The sequence below is a fragment of the Falco punctatus genome, assembly GCF_963210335.1.
Source record: "Falco punctatus genome assembly, chromosome: 4".
NCBI classification, from domain to species: domain Eukaryota; kingdom Metazoa; phylum Chordata; class Aves; order Falconiformes; family Falconidae; genus Falco; species Falco punctatus.
Window position 1 is genome coordinate 104,296,369 of NC_137583.1, and position 18,765 is coordinate 104,315,133.

An 18,765-nucleotide genomic window follows, 5' to 3' on the forward strand; every position below is an offset into this window, starting at 1 on the left:
TTCTACTTGACTTCTGCAATTTAAGTACACAAAGAAAAATCTGCCTGGCTTCAAGCTGCTTCATTAAGGTAGTCCCATATGAGTACACAGATCTGCAAATTCCCATACCCTTGGTGTACAAGATTTCCAATACTGGGCCATAGAAGAGACTGAATGTCCAGGCATATTATGGTCATGCTCAGGGAATCATGACTGACACACATGCTTTAATCAAAGAGCACTTACAGAGCTGGGGTGCAGTTAAGAGACTGTGGTGGCCGATAGCATGTTGTCCTAGCCATTATGCAGTATCATGAATTTTTTGCCCTTAAGGGACCTTTGTGCCACATGTAGTGAAGGATGCACAAAGTGGTCTCTAAGCATGCAATGCAGCATAACAGGCTTGACAGGTCTATAAAACTATCAAATTTGTTCTGCATAAACCAAACTAAAAGTCTTCATTTCGGTGTCTTGAGCCTTCTCCTAACAATTTTGCATAGACCTTGCCATCACACTAAAAAAAAAAAAATTCATTTTCATCAATACACAGTTTTGGGCAAACATCTTCAAGAACAGTTTTCTCATTCATGGGACACAGATCTTCCATGTATTCTGATGAGGCTACCAGAAGTACAGACTTTACCCATCTTTATATGGATATGTACAAAGAAGAATGTGCGGGAGAAAACTCTTTCCTTTGCAGAAAGGCTCCGAGATCTTACCCTTGCTGCATCCATCCATTCTGTCTTTGGCATGAAATATCCCAAAGGATATGCCAGAAGACAGAGCCCAACTTCTTCAAGGAATTCTTGAGATTGATGGGTGGGGAAAGTAAGCCTCAACCCATAGGAGGTTTAGTAACAAGAATGAGGCATTTGCACATTCCCAACTCTAAGAAATGTGTTGGAATTCTCCTCAAAAAGTACAGCATCATGTTATCTACAACCAGTTCCTAAATGACTAAACTAAATGAAAGGTTAGAGAACACATGTTATTTAAAGACCTTTAAAAGTTAAAGGTCCACCTGCTGGATTCCTAAATTTCTCTGAAGCTTTTTTTTTTAATCGACTTACCGAGCGTACAGGCACACACCACTGATACTCAAGCCTATTCTGCTAGACGAACAATGCAGGAACATTATGTCACTCAGAGGCAGGACTGCACAAGCACGTAAGAAAGGCTAAGAGTTTTGCCAACACAAATTACCAGGCAGAACCTCACTGGAAAAAATGAGGCAAAAAGATATGAGTGAAGTGTAAAACTTACTGAGAATTGAACCACATGTTGACAAATACCACTCCACTCTCTTGCTTCCTATCAGAACCCAAGAGCCGAAGCAGAGATGCCTAAGTAGTGTTTTTACAGGACAAGCTTAGTCTCTCCCTCATCTTATCAGTAGCCTTCAAAGGGACTGTGGGTGGATGTTCTCCGGGAAAAAAGAAAAAAAGACAACAAAAAAAACCCTCAGAAGTGCCACCTCTTCCATACAAATATATTGACGCAACCACAGAGGCTCTGCTTGAGCTCTGAGACTTTGAGAAAACACACCTGGTTCTTCTAAAGGAGAAATTAAAGAATTCATGCATCAGTCCTCAAGCCTTGAGTGGCCTTAGAGAAGAGGAATAGCTAAAGAGAGAGTCTAATCGAGACGCAGGGAAAATCAATACTGGCTTCTTGAAATACCTTAGGCAGGAAGGAACAGCTTAAGGTTGAGACATTAGCCACTCTTTCTGCACAAGCAAATGCACTGAAGGCTGCGTGCACAGGTGAGAACAGAAAGGCAGGAGGCTTTCTGGAGGACTGGAAGTGAACCAAGGCATGTGTTACCCTGAAGTTCTTTGGGAAATCTCATCTTTCTAAAGTTTCCTAGTTTTGGTGCATGAGATCCTTCTACGTGCTACTCAGAGTTGTCCAAAGTAACATTTTCAGGGATAAATGCACACCATTGTACTGTTACGTTCCGACTTTGGTGTGAAATACAATTATTTAAGACTCGGCAGGAGAGTAGGAAAGGAGCAGGAGTGTAATTCCAGTTCAGAAAAACTCCAATAAGTGACAACACATAAGAAATACAAGATAGATGCATTGTTTTGTGGCGCTGAGTCCCATTGGCTGCAAACCCTGACTCTCCCAGCAGGACTCAGTTACATAGCAACTCCTGAGGGCAGATTAACCCTTTCCCAGTTAACTATCTGGCATGATTTAAGAGACCTTTTCCTCCTCCTGCTTCAGAATAATTTCATAGGTTTGCAAAACTTGTTTGGAAAAAATGAGTCAAGTGCTACTAAGGTAAAAGCAAAGCTATTTGACTCACCACGGGATACTGACGGTACAATGAACAGAGAATGCAGGGAATTCGGGTCAGTCTAAACTATATTTTATATCATCAGGTGTTGTGACATATACAAAACATACAATGTATTTTTCATAAAATGGTTCATGCTTAGTCTGTGGGGATCCTATCTGGACCGCATTTATGATGTATCAATGGTCTCTTTCACCCAAATTCTGTCCACCCATTGACTTCTGTCTAGATGATTACTGAAGCATTAAAAAGCCCTCAGCTGGCAGAGGTGGTACTTAATTAATCTATAAGGGAATTTTTTCACCATCAGTGAATGTGTTGCTTTCATCCAGAATTGTACAGCCGCCTACTGTAAACTCTTAAAAAACTCCTGCAAGTCTTATGATACTAGCTGGTGTTTTTCCTAATAACCCTTTCTAATTAATGGCATCAAATAATTACATGAGAATCTCAATGTATTTCATCACAGCAATTTCCCTATTTTGTTTTTAGAATTGCATTACATTTATGTGTATATACATTAAATATAAGCATCAATATTACATACAGTTAGAATAATATTATTCCTGTTTTCTTGGTTATCAAGAATAATGAAGTTTGAATCTAAAAATGTCAACATCTAGGACAAAGAATCCTAAAGCTCTCTTTTTAAAATGTTACAATTCAGCCCCGCTGGTTTCCCCCCTTGTCAGAGAGCAAGACAGACCATAGGGACCAGGAAGGGCACACGTCCTCCCTTGGAGTGCACCTCATGCGGTCACACTTCAGTGCTGTGAGCCACAGCTGCATACTATTAGGAAAAAGGAGCTACTACGTTTCCAGTGGAGAAAATAAAGAGATCAGAGTGATGTGATGTACACTTCTTTCTGACCATCTTCTGGTCATAGTAAGCGAGAACCATCTACCTCATTTCTTCTTTTCGTTCTTTTTACACACAGAACTGGACTTACGGTACCACAGGCACTAATCAAGGCTAGGAAAGGGCAGGCACCACTGACACTGTCCCACTTCAGACAAGCAGAGTAAGACTATACCTTTCCTGTCCTCAGTAAGACTCAGAGACACTCTTAGCTGAGGGTTCAAAGGAGAAAAACCTTGAACCAAGTCTGCTGCTCCTCTTGCCTCACCCACCATTCTCACACACGGACACAGCCAGTCCTGTAATGCAGCCCTCCCACCAACATCTCCTCATGAAGGAGATTCACTACTCAGTAGCAGCTCCTGCGCCCCCCATTTAGGCCAGGAGTAGTCAGAAGAAACAAGAATTAATTTGCTCAAACAACACCGAGAATGGTTTTAAAGTTTCTTTCTTTCTTGATTGCTTTAGAAAAATAGGTAACCTCTGTATGTTACTAAAAGGAATACCTATGTGTTTAAGATATGCCTTGCTTTTCTAAACTTTTCACACTCTAAAAGTTCATCTGTATTTTCTTTGTGTGGTTCTCAAAACCACTTATAAATCCAGATGGGATAGAAAGATACCATTGTAAAACGTATTTATTATTTAATTTGGCTTCTGGCATGGTATCTTGAAAGCTCCTCTTGAATAACTTAGCTGCTGACTTTATAAAACTAAGAGTATCAAGATAGTGGATGGGAGATTAGTCCAAAGAGAGGTACTTCAGAAATATTTTGTGGTCCAAAAATTAAGTAGCAAAAATGAATTTCATTTCTTACTGTGGATTTTTACAAAAGGTTCATATTTTGCTATTATTCATCTAAAACTATCACTGATGCCATTGGAAACGTAGCCTCTGAAAGGGTAAAACCTGAAGGACTAGGTTCAATATCCTTATGCTCTGTTGAAAGTACCTTTTCATATTAATGCCAACACACACCTATCAAATATTTGTGTTCTTCATTAAACTAATGCCTTCCTGCATAATGAACAAGATGGTACAAAATGTAGGTGTATTCCCATGTCCTGCTAAGGTAGGTGATATCAAAATAAATTTTCACCCATATCATTAAATCAATCTCCAGTATTACTGCATCAGTACTATAACCATAATTAACTAGCTGCAGGTCAAATTTCTAATAAATCTTTAGAAATTAAATGTATAATTTGTCAAAACCATATGCCTTCATAAATTGATTATTCAGAATTTAGAAGCTTTTTAATTAGGAAGAAATTTATGCAATACCATGCGTAATAATTACGAATCAGCTCTTCTGTGATATTTTTGTACATCAGCAAAAATTAAAACATTGGAAAACATTACCAGGTCATTGCAGTATTTCAATGTCAAAAGAAACACATAGTTTAAATGTAGAGGTTAAAGATATTTTCCCGTATCTTTTACATCTTATATAGCTTTATGATCTCAGGACTGGAATCATTAACCAAATACAAAATCAATGAGAAAAAGATCTAATCTGACCATTTTCAAGTGCAGAGTCACTAAAAATGATTTATGCCACTGTAAAACTTTTCTACCATGGTTCGACAGTTTTACTAAACAGCATATATTCTAAGTCAAACTTCCATTCTATGCTACACTAAACAGTATTTTCTTCTCTCGCCTCTTTCAGCTAAAATTCTGTAAGCCTTTAGCATTTTAAAAATGTCGCCTTTGTAACGAGCATCAGGATGAGGGATACGGCCCTGGCTGCGAAATGGAAAAGTGGAGAAAAAGAAAGTTAAGTGATATTCATTCACAGCACACAAGAAGCAAAAATTGTACCCCAGCTCCCCTGCACTCCCTTCCCTTGCTTTCACCATGGGCCTGTTCAGACTCTGCACCCCCACAAGGGCTCTGGGTACTTCTATCAACATTTCATAGGAGAAGATTTTTTTTGACAGAGAACACAAAAGCTGCTTTGTTGGAAGTCTGGACACTTTTTTTCTACCTAATAAAAACATGAATAGAAGTGGGACCTCAGCAAGCATATGGCAGAAAGTCTGGACTAACTGAAAAAAGGGGCCTAGAAGAGTTTGCGCTCTTGTCATTCCCCAACGTGTTTACTGCTGAATGTATATGGTGTAAATAAGGAGTATGCAGAGTGGGCCATAATGGAACATTGTTTATGTGCACATCCTGGCAAATGCATATACAGCACGGAGACTATTTCCAAGCAGAACATAAACACAAAGGGGGAGTGATGACAAACAAGTATTCCAAGGCAAGAAAAATGTTATTCCATATACAAACCAAACAAACTAAAGTGGTTTCTCCCCTGCTAGGATCCAACTGGCAGCTCTCAGCTGCACACACTATGTAGCTGTTAAAGAAATGAGAGACGTTCCAGGCTTACTGGTTGGCTTTCTTTTTCTTAAGCGACCTTATTATGCTCCCAATATTAAAAAGAAAAACACAGTTAAGATTTTATTTTACTCTCTTGCAAAAACACAACAAAACAAAACCGCCCTTTCTTTCAGCCTGAATAAGAGCTGGGGAGATAGAGTTGATGCCAAGAAAACACCGTAAGGAATTAAGCCACAGCTTTCCTATTCTGAGTTCCCACTGAAAGACACAGAGATGGTTCTTTCCTTCGAAGGCCTCTCCCACAAACCTATTACATGGCTTTATCAAGTGCCACCAGTATGACAATAACTTAGAGGTTTTGTGCTCCTGGCAGATTTTTTTTCCTTTTAATCATTACTCATAAAAAGGAGGAGGGTTTAGAAAACCCAAGTTCCTGCAATTTCATGATAGCAAACCAGCAGATGAACCTTTTTCGTGTGTACCGAGTTCTGGAGAATAGAATATCGTGCTTTGACAGCTGCTATGTAAATAAATGGGTGCAATTTTATTCCTTTAAAACTAACTTCAAACACATACTCAACTAAAGGAGGAAGAAAAGATGACAAGTAGGAAAACAAACAGTAGAGTAACATCAAGAACCATAGAAAGTCAACTGATAAAGCAGAGCTTTTTGCGTAATTAATAGGCCTCTTTAGTCTATTAGACACTGGAAGCAAGAGGCTTTAGTAAAAGATTATATGAGCTCCAGAACAAAAATACTTTGTGACGTCCTTCACAGAAATGCAGAGCCAGCCTGTGATTTTAAACTATTTCAGGATCCTCAGAGCATGCCTCACTATTGCTCTAGATTTGGGCTCAGGAAAGCATGAAATCTAAGTTCAGAACTGTGACCTGCACCTGCATGTAAGATTTCTGCTAGTCTGTCAAAAACCTGGATCCAAATGTTCCACGCTGAGATTTTATGAACTCTTGGGGCTTGGATGCATCACTCATTGGGAAGAGATAAAGCTCACACTGGGAACCTCTACAATATACAGACAGTTCTTCAATGGAACCGCATTGCTTTGTTCTTGGATTGTCCTTTTTTTCCAAAACCTTACCAATCCCATTATACAAAACCAAAACAACCCTCACAAAGCCTCTCACTCGCCACCAGTTTAACATTACTACTTTTGAGTTAACATCACACTTTATGAATCCAAAGGAAGCTTATTTAATTTTCTTTTAAAAAATTCCCCTTGAACACAAGAACATTCACCTCATACCAACGTGACCTTGCACTCGCCTGCCGCTTGGGTTTATATTCAGCCATTTGCAGAGTTGTACAGAGTCTGCACTGTGCTTCAGGAAAACACATTTCTAGTAATTACTCTTGGCTACATGGACCACTTACAGCACAGTGACAGTGAGGGTGCAGACAAATGCCAAGCACAAGCTCACGTGCTCTTTCCTCATTACAGAAGGTATTTTTGGTGGCTGAATGCCTTCTGCGTATTAGTGTTGCTGCCCGTACAAAGGGAAGTTTTGTAACACACACTACACCGGGCTACTGTATGGCAAAGAGCAGGATCTGTGATGGCTGTTGCAAAGCCGAGTCACAGTGGATGCTGTGATGATTTTCTAAAAAAAGGGTTTTTATTAAGGCTCCGCATCTTATCCCTCAGCCTTAAAGAAAGTTATTAAAGTATGAGAAGAATCTTAAATAATTTTGCCATATCTCTCAACTTCACAGTGAGAACTAAAGAAAAACAACCCTTTTTCTTCTCTTCATCTAAGTTTCAGCAGTCAAGTGAGCAACTCAGTTTTCATTTAAGAAGTCTTCAGCTTTAAGGACTCAGAAGAATGGCTTACAAACATGACCAGACTGGCATGTTGAAAGGCTAGGAAACTAAAGGATGAGGAAGAAATACTCTAAATTACTATTACTAAGCCTTTTAATTTGTATGTCAGTATTATGATTTATTTTACATTTGGGGCTGGTAACACTGTGTAATTCAGAAATACTGAAGTGAATTTAGGACCTGTGAAAAAGGCAACAGAACAGTACTGAAAACTTTCTGAGACAAGCTTTGTATTCCTTACTAATTGTTGTCCAAGCTGCACAATCTTGCACGTTGCTGTTCTCTATAAAACTACATAAAAATAGTATTCTTTGTATACTCCCCCATCTCCCCTTCAAATTAAAATTGAGTTGTTATTTTAACCCTACTCAAGTATGTAATATAGTGATGATTGTAAACCTTGATGATCACAAAATCCCTTTGATTTATCCCTCAGTTTACTATCCTCAACAAACATAATCCTAAAAATAATACAGGGGAAGAAGATCTTACAGGCCTTCAAATGGTGGAGGGGGAGCAGGGAATGACTATATATGTAAAGCTACAGCTTCAGGGCTCATGACTTTCCTGTTGGGAGGCTTTCTGAATGCTGCTAATAAGGTCCTGCCAATGGGACCAGAAGCATGTCTTCATTAAAAAAGGCTTTCAGTGTGGGAAAATAAATTTTTCCAGAAAAATTTTAATAAAAAGCTTATAGATTTGGGATCTGAATCTAACAATAGACATAAATACCTCTACAGACATAGGAAAACATGAATATTATTAAAGGTGGCATTGTCCATCCTGCCTGCCCCCCACCTCAAGAGCTGTGGAGACAATCGCAACAGCATGTTCAAAGTTTATGTGAAGATATCAGACCGAGATCTCAGCTAAGAGTAACCATAAGGCAATAGCCAGTTCAACACAGGAAATGAAAAAAATAAAAATAAAAATTATGCTCCACATTGTCACAGCCACAAGAAAATCTATGGATATTTATGTCTGCATTTTAGCAAAGTACACCTGCCTTGTCTATCAGCCTTGGCCTTAGCCGAGATGCAGCCACCAGCCTGTATCACAAATGACCCTCCAACCATTTTGGGAATCTGGATTGAAACAACATTTTAGCACAAACTCTCCCATGAATTCCAGAGGGTCAACGCACAGGCACAGAAATTCCTCTTGACTGTGCCTATCATAAATACAGTGGGCCACAGCTCAGTTCCAACCCTGAGGCACAGCTTGCATTCAAAGCATTTCCCACTACATTACAGCATTGGCTTGGGGACACCTATGGGGATAGTTCCTCGTGCAGCTGACCCCTGAACCACCCGTGGCATTGCTGGGGAGAGGAGGCTGTGTGCTGTCAGTATGGACAACTCACAGGTCACCACCTTAGCCCACGTCCTGACCCTGCTTGTTCTTCTGATAGCCTTTGAACCCCTGCAGCATCCAAGCTCTAACCAGCAACATGGGTAGGAACCGTGCAAGTCAAAAGAGCTTCCTATGGCTTTTGCTGACTCTCAGGACTGTTCATCACACTGTAGTGGAGAAAAAGCCTGTGTGACTAGGTGTGAGACCTCAAGTCCATGAGAAGTGCTGAAAGCAGGAACAGCAGCAGGCACAATCTTTCCAATCAGCACTGCTAGCAGAGTGCTGGGTCCCTCGCATGAGTACTCTGTGTTGCCTCTGGAACTACCCAGCTTGGGGAAGAGCTGGCCTCACTTGGTGAGCGACAGTTACGCAACATTTTGATCTCCTTGTTAGACACACCTAAGGACTCTGATCTACTACCTTCAGGACCTATCAAAAAATTTTGGAAATTTCCAGTTGTCTCACCCGCTTGCCCGTCCTTGGGTACTCACACATCTTATGTAACATCCCTTACTAAGACCATAGAATTTTTGTGCTGTTTTTTACTGCCTAATATTTAAACATATATGCAGGAAGCCAATGCCTTCAGTGACATCATCCTCTTCCTGAGTTGAGATAGGGAAAGGTATCTGACAAACATAGGGAAAGAGATCTTTTCAATTTTTTCTTGCCTCCATGCATCTCCCAAAGGGGCTTGGCTTGGGCAGCAGTGATGCAATGCCTCTTTTGATGACATTCTTAAAGAGTCAAAAATTAGGAAAATATCCTTTGAGCATACCAAGAGGATAGTTTATCACATGGGAATTCTGGTCATTTATTTGGAGTCTAGCCACAACCACAGGATTCCTTCTAACGTCCCCACTGCCACATTAAACTGGAGCTGAGCTTGCCGGTCACTTACACTTCACCAGGTTTAATAAAAAGGGTGCAGTAGTATCGCAAGTACAGCGAAGCTTTTGCTGATTTCCCACCAGGGAAAAGAAAAATGTACCACCCTGGTCAGTAAAAATTGCTAGGTTTCCCCTAAGAGCAAAGTCTGATGTTGAGACAACGCAGATGCCCAAGTTTATCACATCAATAACGAATTCCCTTCTGGGAGGGTCCTACTCTATCTCCTCTCATGAGTTCATTCCCAATTCTGTTTAATTGTTAGCTAGTCACCATTAACCTTGCCCCTAGCTAACTAAAAAAATAACTTTAGCCAAAAAGGCAACCTTTTTAATGTATGTAGTACGCCCTCCTTACTTTCCCCCCAGGGAAGTCCTCTGTCAGGATGGACACCTTCCAGGATGGGGATGTTGGTCACCTAGCCAAGATGCTGAAAGGGAAGGGATATGCTCCTTAGTAGGTGCCATGAAGACCTACCTCCCAGCAGCGGCAGAGCATGCCAAGGAGGCAAGGCCAGCCAGTCCTCACACTTACTCTTTATCCTCCAGGGACAACACAGGGTACAGCGCAGCACAACGGACCGGCGTAGAGCTGGGCACCACAGCCAAGGGAAAGAAATCCTTCCAGTGGTCTAACCCAAAAGTAGGAACCACTGGGAAGTCAACATACATGATATTCAGAGAGGAAAAGCCAGTAAAATGAGGCACAACCATGTAGCTTTCAGTAAAAGGGACTTGTATAACAGTAAAATCTCCAGACCTAAACCTGTCAGAGGCACCATGCTATCGTAGCTTCCTTATCTTCAGCAGGACTTGCTCGTGTTCAGCACATTAAAATGAGACCACCTGTTTGCGAACAGAGCTGATGGCAAATCAAATACTTTATCACTAATTACCACCATTCAAAACAAGACAGCTCTGGAGGTTGACAGCCTAGGCTTAAACACCCTCCTGAGCTCGTCGTGCTCCTCCTAGGGCAAAAGCTGTGACAGAAATACGAAAGTTAAGCACAAAAATGTCATTTTGCAGAGGAATAAACTCCAATAATGATTTTTAACCATTTTTGTGAACTTGATACTGATTTCCAAATATATAATCTGTCAGGTCTACACGACATGTCCACTGCTGATAAATTATGTTCAAATATATCAGGAAGAGAATGGCCTGCTTGTTTAAAGTACTAATTGTCAATCTTAATAGATGACTAGTAAGAAAATTTTCATTCCTGTGTTAGTGGAAAATAGCTCAGAATTATATGGGCAGATTTCTTCATTTTTAAAAGCAATTTCTACAGCTATTTATGTTTTAAATTCATGTGCTTTCAAAGCCAAGTACATGCCATGGGAGTGAAGAATTTAAGTCATGGGGTTTCTGTTATTGTTTGCAAGAGTTAGGGATACTGGGATTGCTCAATCTATAGGGAAGTCAGTGTAGTTTGAAAAGTGGATAAACATCTTTATTGCCACAGCAAATGTAACCTGATATGGGTTTTTCTTATCCATACTATAGATGTCATGTCAAGTTACACTGATATAAATCCACTGGAAATAATAGTGCTCTGAATTACTGCTGGTCAAATACGGCAGAATTTGGCCTGACATGAAGGCAGAAAAACAACTATGCAACTGCATATATGAAAGAAAACAGTAACATAATATATTCTTTACTTAAGAACCCTATGAAATATTTAAACACTGACATAAAATAGCTTTCCTATGAAAAATTTGCTGCTGAATTCCCAGGGCCACAAGCATTCTGAGAGTGGGTCTTCAGATGGTATGATGTAGTATTAGTATGAATTTAGGCCAGTGTTTTCAAACCAAGTTAAAGCTAAGATAAATACCTTTTTAGGTGCCAAGTATTCATGATTCATAGACACACTGATAACCACTAAGTTGAGCAGGACAGATGACACTCCAGCAGTGGATTTCAGGGATGCAACCTCTGCCTGTGTCAAATTAAGACAACTATGCTGCTGATCCACAATCACAACAAACAACAGAAAAGCTGAGGGTCTCTGGAAATACTCAGCCTCATAAATGTGGAAATGGAGCAGCAAAGTCTGGTTAGTAACTTGGACTATGATGATTGTACCATTGGCAGAAATTTTTTCATGAGACCTAAACAATTAAAAAAGTCTCAATCTCAACTCACAAAATACATGGGAGCCCTAGAAATGAAGAAAAACAAGCACAGCAATCACATTTGAGCCAGCGGAGAGTAAGGACCATAAGAAGTAATGCTTTTTTTGTTGCTTTAGTTTTTCTTCTTGGACAGCTTTATTTATACACAGGATGATAAAACCACACCAGCAAGTTTTACCACAAGTGGTTTTTTAAGGTGACCTCTATCTACTACAGAAGTAATTTACCTTTCCATTATCAGTCTTTAATCCTTCGGAAGAGTCTGAAGGACCAAATAAGTTTCTAATCTCGGCCACAGCCCGCACTACGCATTCAAAAAGAAACCCTCAGAGTTCAGGCTCCTTAAATGAATTACATTTGGTGCAAGGCTGGATTTCCTGCTTGTTTGCTTTTGGCCTTGCTGCATATTGGTTCAGGACTTAGGGCTGAACTCAGCTGCAAAGATAATGCAAAACCAGAATGCTTCTTTTCCTCTGGCTGCTAAGGAATCCCTGCTTTAGATTAGAAAATAAATAATGATTGTGTGTCCCTGTATGCTTTGGAGTAGGGCCCCTTATTTTATCTGCATGGCAGCTACCTGTCAACGTGTGGTGCTTGGAGTAGCGCACTGGGAGTTCATACACACCAAGACTATCTAAACAGACCATTAAGTGCTAGTAAAGTAACACATGTGAACGACAGGTCAATAAATTTTAAACAACTTATGTTCACTGCAAAGACCTGGCTGTTTCAGAACAAGCTGTGTTTACATAAAATCAATTTTTACAAGCATCTAAATAATTAGGGAATATAGCACAATAATAATTATATTCTAGAGTCCAATATAATAGTTCCAAAGGAATTCAATGAATTGCTTGTTTACACAATTTTCTTTTTTTTCCCCCAGAGGTCTGGCTTCTTAAATAACACCTCCTCTTTACAGAAGATGTTCAAATTCCAACTTGCATCCAAATGAGAAGGAACTCTTACGTTTTATACTAACCTGTCCTGATGCTCATCCGATTGCATATGTACATACAAACTGACTGAGATGTCAGTAATTCACATTTCTAACCTATGTTGTTATTTTACTCCTCCTGAAAATATTTGTCAATATTTGTTTAAAATCAATTGATTTACCTAGCGCAATCTATGTATGCATGGAAAATGAGAATTATTTGAATAAAATTTAGGATCAAAAATTCAAAAGCTTTGGATTAAATTGCGGTTGAGATCTCAACGTCCTGGTCTTTACACAATGTCAGTCTAATAATTTAAAAGCTGCATATGCATACTCAAATAAACACACACATATGTTGCATGCACTCGCACCCAATTGCAAGTAGAAGGCAAATAAAAGAACCCGAATTTCACAATAAAGACTAAACTAAATGTTATCCATAGCTACAATGGCAAAGGCACTGGCAAACTGATTTACAGGGCTGAGTTTCCACTTCATTTTTGTTGCTTTTCAGCTACAGGCAAAAGACTTTAGCATGTTGTGAGAGCTATAAATTCACATTTGCCACAAGAACCCATGATGCCATCTGTTCCCTAGAGCGTTTACATAAAGTATGCCAATGCAAACCATCTGCAAACTGTTCTTGCATGCGAATTCTTGTGATAATGCAATGTGGTACATTTGCAATTTCAAGCAAAGACCACTTGAGCTTCTTTGTAATTGCCACGCTTAACTCAGATGTTCTATAGAAACCTCTTTAAGGCAGGATTGTAGGGTATTTTGTCAGTGCTTTTGCTGAAGTCCTTGACGTTAAATCTTTATCACTGTTTTCAGGTTTTATTACTACAAGATAATGGTGTACCTTAAGGTAAGGGTGAGAGGAGGGAACACAACAGGACATGTTCCATTCCCTTGAGCTAAGGACTTTGAAAAACACCCTCAGCCTTTTGGCAACAGAAAGTGAACAAGACTTTGGCTACTTGTATTAAGCATTGTCTTGTAAGAACTGTAGCAGACAACTGTAGGGTTGCAAAGCACTGTAACTCTTTCCATCCATTGTAGAACTACAACTCAGTTTCTCCTTTCCTCTTCAAGACTAACATTTTTCCTTGCTGATGTGAAAAAAAAATGCTTAGGAATATGGATATGCATTGATCCTCTGAGTGGCAGCGGAAAGTTTCAGAAATTGTAATGGTGAAAAAAGTATAGACACACATACGCAGAGCCCCCAACAGCAGAAATCCCTGCAGATCTCACAGCACTTGGGTCCCTGGTTAACTCTTTGCTAAACAGATAAATTATTGAGCCTTTACTTTAGACCCTTTTCTAGGTTTCTCTAGTTGGTACCTAAATTTTCAATGACCACCTCTCTCCCCACCCAGTGAACTTAAATGCAGAATTTCCTGTCCTGGGTCAAACCAGCTACTATGAGGCATCTGCATGCATGTGTGTTCTGCTTCCTTTCCTGAGTTACTATTAAAAAAAAATTGGCCAGTATCATGACTTAATCATATTTCTTTATGTAGTACAATTTCATGCTTCTGCTGCTACCAAATATAATACAACTTTGCTCTTCCCCACTACTCCAACATGCCTTTAATAAAAACCACTCAGGAAAACACAGATCTGGCAGAACACTTGGGTGACACCCTCAATTAGCCAGCGTGACACATGCCGGTGCTCAGTGCCACACACCAGGGCTGCCTGCTCTCCAGCTATGAGCCCAGCTGACTCCAGTGCATTAGCTGATGGTTGAAGAGTGTATTATAGACTGACTGTAGAAACGATTAGCAATTCTTAAAAGATTCAATCAGCTTGTAATTTGGTTCAGTGTGCCCTCATGCTTTATGTAAGCAACTGTCAGTCTGAATCTTCCCCACTCTGTGCGGACATTACTACTGGGAAATTTCTCTTGCCAGCTATCCCCATATACTAGCCTCCTAACTAAATCCTAGTAAAACTAGCTCTGAGATTTTAATTTCCATCACTCACTCACTCCAGACAATGTTAAACATTGAGAATTGTGTGATGTAAATAACTATGAGAGTTTTCACTTGTTTAAGTGCAGAGGCCTTATTTTCCATTATCTCCTCTTTAGCAGAGATGCAAGCAAGTACTTGGTGTACGTCGCATACCTCGTGACATTTCTACAGCCAGCAAATGCTAATTTCTAGTGCTAAATATGCCTTTCTCTAGCAAACCTGCTTCCTAGCTCCCTCCTGAGCCTCTGGGACTGGTAGTCACCTCAGGCTGTTTTCCATAGTGGGTTATGTTGTGCTTTGTTGGGAGTTTTCAGCATGCTCAAAATTTACGCAAAATTAAAAAAAGAGATGATCAAAGTAGCAGGAATACCTGAGCTTCTCTCCCTCTGATAGCTCACTTTCACTGAGCAAGCCTCAACAGCATCTGTCATTAACGCAATGGATTGCTTTGCTCAGACATCTGTGGGTCACATTATTTCATGACAAGGCTGTAGCAAGAGGGGAAAGTAAAACTGAGGCAGGTTATTAATCACTTACCGTTTCCTGTACAACACAGAGGAAATAATCAAGCAGTATAGTGGGTTATAAAGGGAGATTCCTGAGAAACAAAAATATGCAGTTCATTTAAGGCATTGCAGGAGGCCGTGTGATAGAGGGGGATTCAGTTTGTGGAAATTTGGCTTTATTTTATTTATGAGATTAAGTAACTGACAACAGCTGCCACATCTAAATGAGGATATGATGGCATTCGCCCAGCATCTGAGAAGAGCAGCGCTTCAGATTTACAGGTCTTCTCCATTCATATCCAAAAAGCACACGGTTTGATCCAGAGCGGGTGGAACGAGCCCAAAACTACACTCAGTGATATTACACTACCAGGAACAGAGATCTGGAGGGAATTTGCCACATATAAATTAATGCCAGCCTTAACTGGAGTAACTTTGACTCATCGATATATGCAGCTGTGTCCTCGCTAGGGAGTTTTCTGGCTACATATGATTTTACACATCTGTCAGCTTTAAATCAGAGATCCAAATATAGACTGCAGTGTGCCAGAACACTCTGTCAATTTGCCCCTTTCCCCTGGGCCTATAAAGCACTAAATGGGCAGAGACTCATCACTGAGGGATCAAGTCCTGATCCTACCCACACCCCATAATCCTGTCAACCTCAGCGCTACAGAATGGGAGTCAAAGAAAACAAAGCCAGATTAGCACCCAGATTTTTACGCACACACACACACACCATTATCAGGCTGCACCAGACTGATTTTTTCTCCATTTTTTTTCCCTGCCATGCAAATAGAAAACTGTAGGCAGCTTCCTGCCAGCTAGCAGTGTGGAAAGTCAAAGGGTATGCAGCATCAGTCACAATGACTATCAAACCAAACGAGACCATTTTCTGAATCATCATTTCTGTGATGAATAAGGGAGATAAAACTCCCTTTGAAGAATTTTCTAAAGCTACACTGAAGTAATTACCCAAAACTCAACTGAGGTGGCTTACACAGGAGGGACATGGGGGGAGCATTTTGAGGTTTTGCATGGGTTTTAGCTACACCAAGAGAACAAGGTTTAGGACTGCTAGCTTTGGTAATTTACACAAAACATTTCTAATACTGACCTACTCTTCTGTCAGGTGTGCAGGACAACAAAGGTTTGTCCCCATTTCTGCTCCTCCCATGAATTTCTGAGGGAAGAAGACAGTATTCAAAGACAGGGACAGGACTGGCCATGCTGGTGGATGAAAAGATGCTGCTATAGCAGCTTTGCATTTCAGTACCAGCGAGTCAAAAAATAATAATAAAAAAAGCCAATTTAAGCAGTATCAACCTACAGGTAATGCTGATTTTCACAGTAAAACAAAGCCTCACATTTCACTCACATTACAGTTATTAGTATTGATGGAGCAAACTTCCAGTAAATGCCAAAACCTCCAGCAAGAAACACCGCAATGCACACAAATAATCAGTTTGGGGTTTGCTCTATTTTATTTTTGGTATCACTGAGCTTTATATTTCAGTCTTTAGAAATAGCTCAGTCATCAAAGACTGTGACCCCCGTGAGGGCACTAATTGAGGAATGGATAGAGTTTCCCAGAGACGAGACTAACAGCCCAGGGTAGGGAGGCTGCGCTGCCCTGCTACAGCACTGCTGCAAGGAGTATGTATATGACAAGACCTTTGGTCCCTAACTGTGATGGATACCAAGTTGCTACAGCAAATACTGCCCTGGATGACTGCCAAGGATTAATCTTCTGACAATTAGGAACTTGTTTCATTTTCCAGCATAAGCGAGGGTATGCCTTTGCTAACCTAATCTCAGTTCGAAAGATGTCAATCATATTCTTCAATACAAAATTAAAAGACAGGCTGTTTTATCTTCAAAAGAAGTGGCTGGAACATAGCAAATCACACTTAAATCTATCCTTGGATACAGGATTAGACAAAGACCGGCTGTGTTTTACTGATACATACAGCTTCCAATACTCTCTTAAAAATCACAGTTCTAAAAAAATGACAGAATCTGGTAGAAATTGTATTACTTTGCAGTGATCAAATTCTGTCCTTAGATGTACACACATGGGGCTCCCACTTGACAGCAAGCCTGCATAACCAGAAAGCCTTCATCTGAGCACAGAGTCTGACCCACAGATGCAGAAAAACATGTATGTTTGATGTAGCAGATTTCTTTCCTTTCAGAAGAGCAGCATCTGGCCCTGAAAGTATTTTAGCACACTGAGACTGATGCATTTGACATATTGTAGTCTTGCTGAGTTCCTTCCTTTATTTGGAGATGATGAACTTGATCGCAGTCCACATTACCAAGTGATTAATCAGTCACTTTTGTAAAGGTTATCTGTTAAAAATACATCTGATTAATTTGGTCCAATGACAGAAGAGGAGCTATAGATCCCTTATGGCTGACCCGGAGGCCACCACTGCATAACAATGGACAGGTTTCATTTATAACATGGTGAACACACCTGGAAATCTGCTTGTAATTAGAAAGTGATAATGAATCTATCTATCAAAAGGAGGCTGGTTTGTCAGCAGTTCTGGATGCAAACCATGATATTTACTGTAAATCCCCCTGGCTTTCCCTGGGGGGGTGTAATTGCAGATACGAGTCTTCCGCACCTCAAACAAGGGCCTTTCCAGGCTCTGGTTTTAAGGATGAGGTTTTTCTTTTTGGTGAATTCATGGTCTTGCTCTTAACAGTGGCTAAGAGTAGCAAGTGATGAGTTACAAACATGAATCTTTTTCTTCAGACTTTACTGTGTATGTTTCAGCAGAGAAACATGCTTAGAGACTGATGATCCGAAAGACAAATGAGACTTATACAAATGGAAAATGTTTGAATGAAGCAGAAGTGAGCGAGCCTGCAGATAACAGACTGTGATTAAAGAGAGTTGTGTACCTAGCCTAAGTTTCTGACAAAGAGTATAGGTCATTCAATACCTATAAAGGTTATCGGGGTGATACTAAATAATCTGATGAACGTGAACTTCTGAAGAAGGCTCAGGCTCAAAGAGGACTTTGAGATTATGAGCTTTGGGAACAGGAAAAATAGAATTACCATCAAAGGAAATGGTCAGGAAGGGTGAAAGGGAATAGAAATTTGGAAGAGCCCTGACAACAGTTGCTAGTCTTTTTCTTTTTTATCAGCATTCAGGTGGAGATATCTGCAGATACCAGAACTCCAGTTCCAAAAAGTAACCGTAACAGGAACGGAGGCGTTATTCAAGGCACCTGAACACCTCCATCACACTGGGCAACTGGCACTGATGATCAAATATAAGTCATGTCCCTGAAGGAAAGCCACAGCAAAATAATTTAATGCATTTCTGAATATTGATTCCTTCCACAAACCAGAGCAATCCAGATAGGACCAAAAGAAAACCGGACATCAGTCTTTAGTGTAAAATCAGTTACAATCCAATTAAGCATCTACCAGAAAGCCAACATAAACATTGACATGCAGCAACAAAAGAGAAAACAAAACCATGTAGGATCAGTCCGCTAAATTCTAACAGCATAAGATGAAGACCTGGCTTGTTTCACAGCCACAGACAGATGATTAAAGCATAAAACACACATGTCAAAATAAAACTGTTAAATAAATCATT

General features: G+C 40.1%; 1 protein-coding gene across 10 annotated transcripts in view; it reads right to left on the reverse strand.

Moving 5' to 3' along the window:
* Positions 1 to 18,765, reverse strand: part of RARB (retinoic acid receptor beta) — a 334,649-nt gene that overhangs the window by 101,519 nt on the left and 214,365 nt on the right. The window lies entirely within an intron of this gene.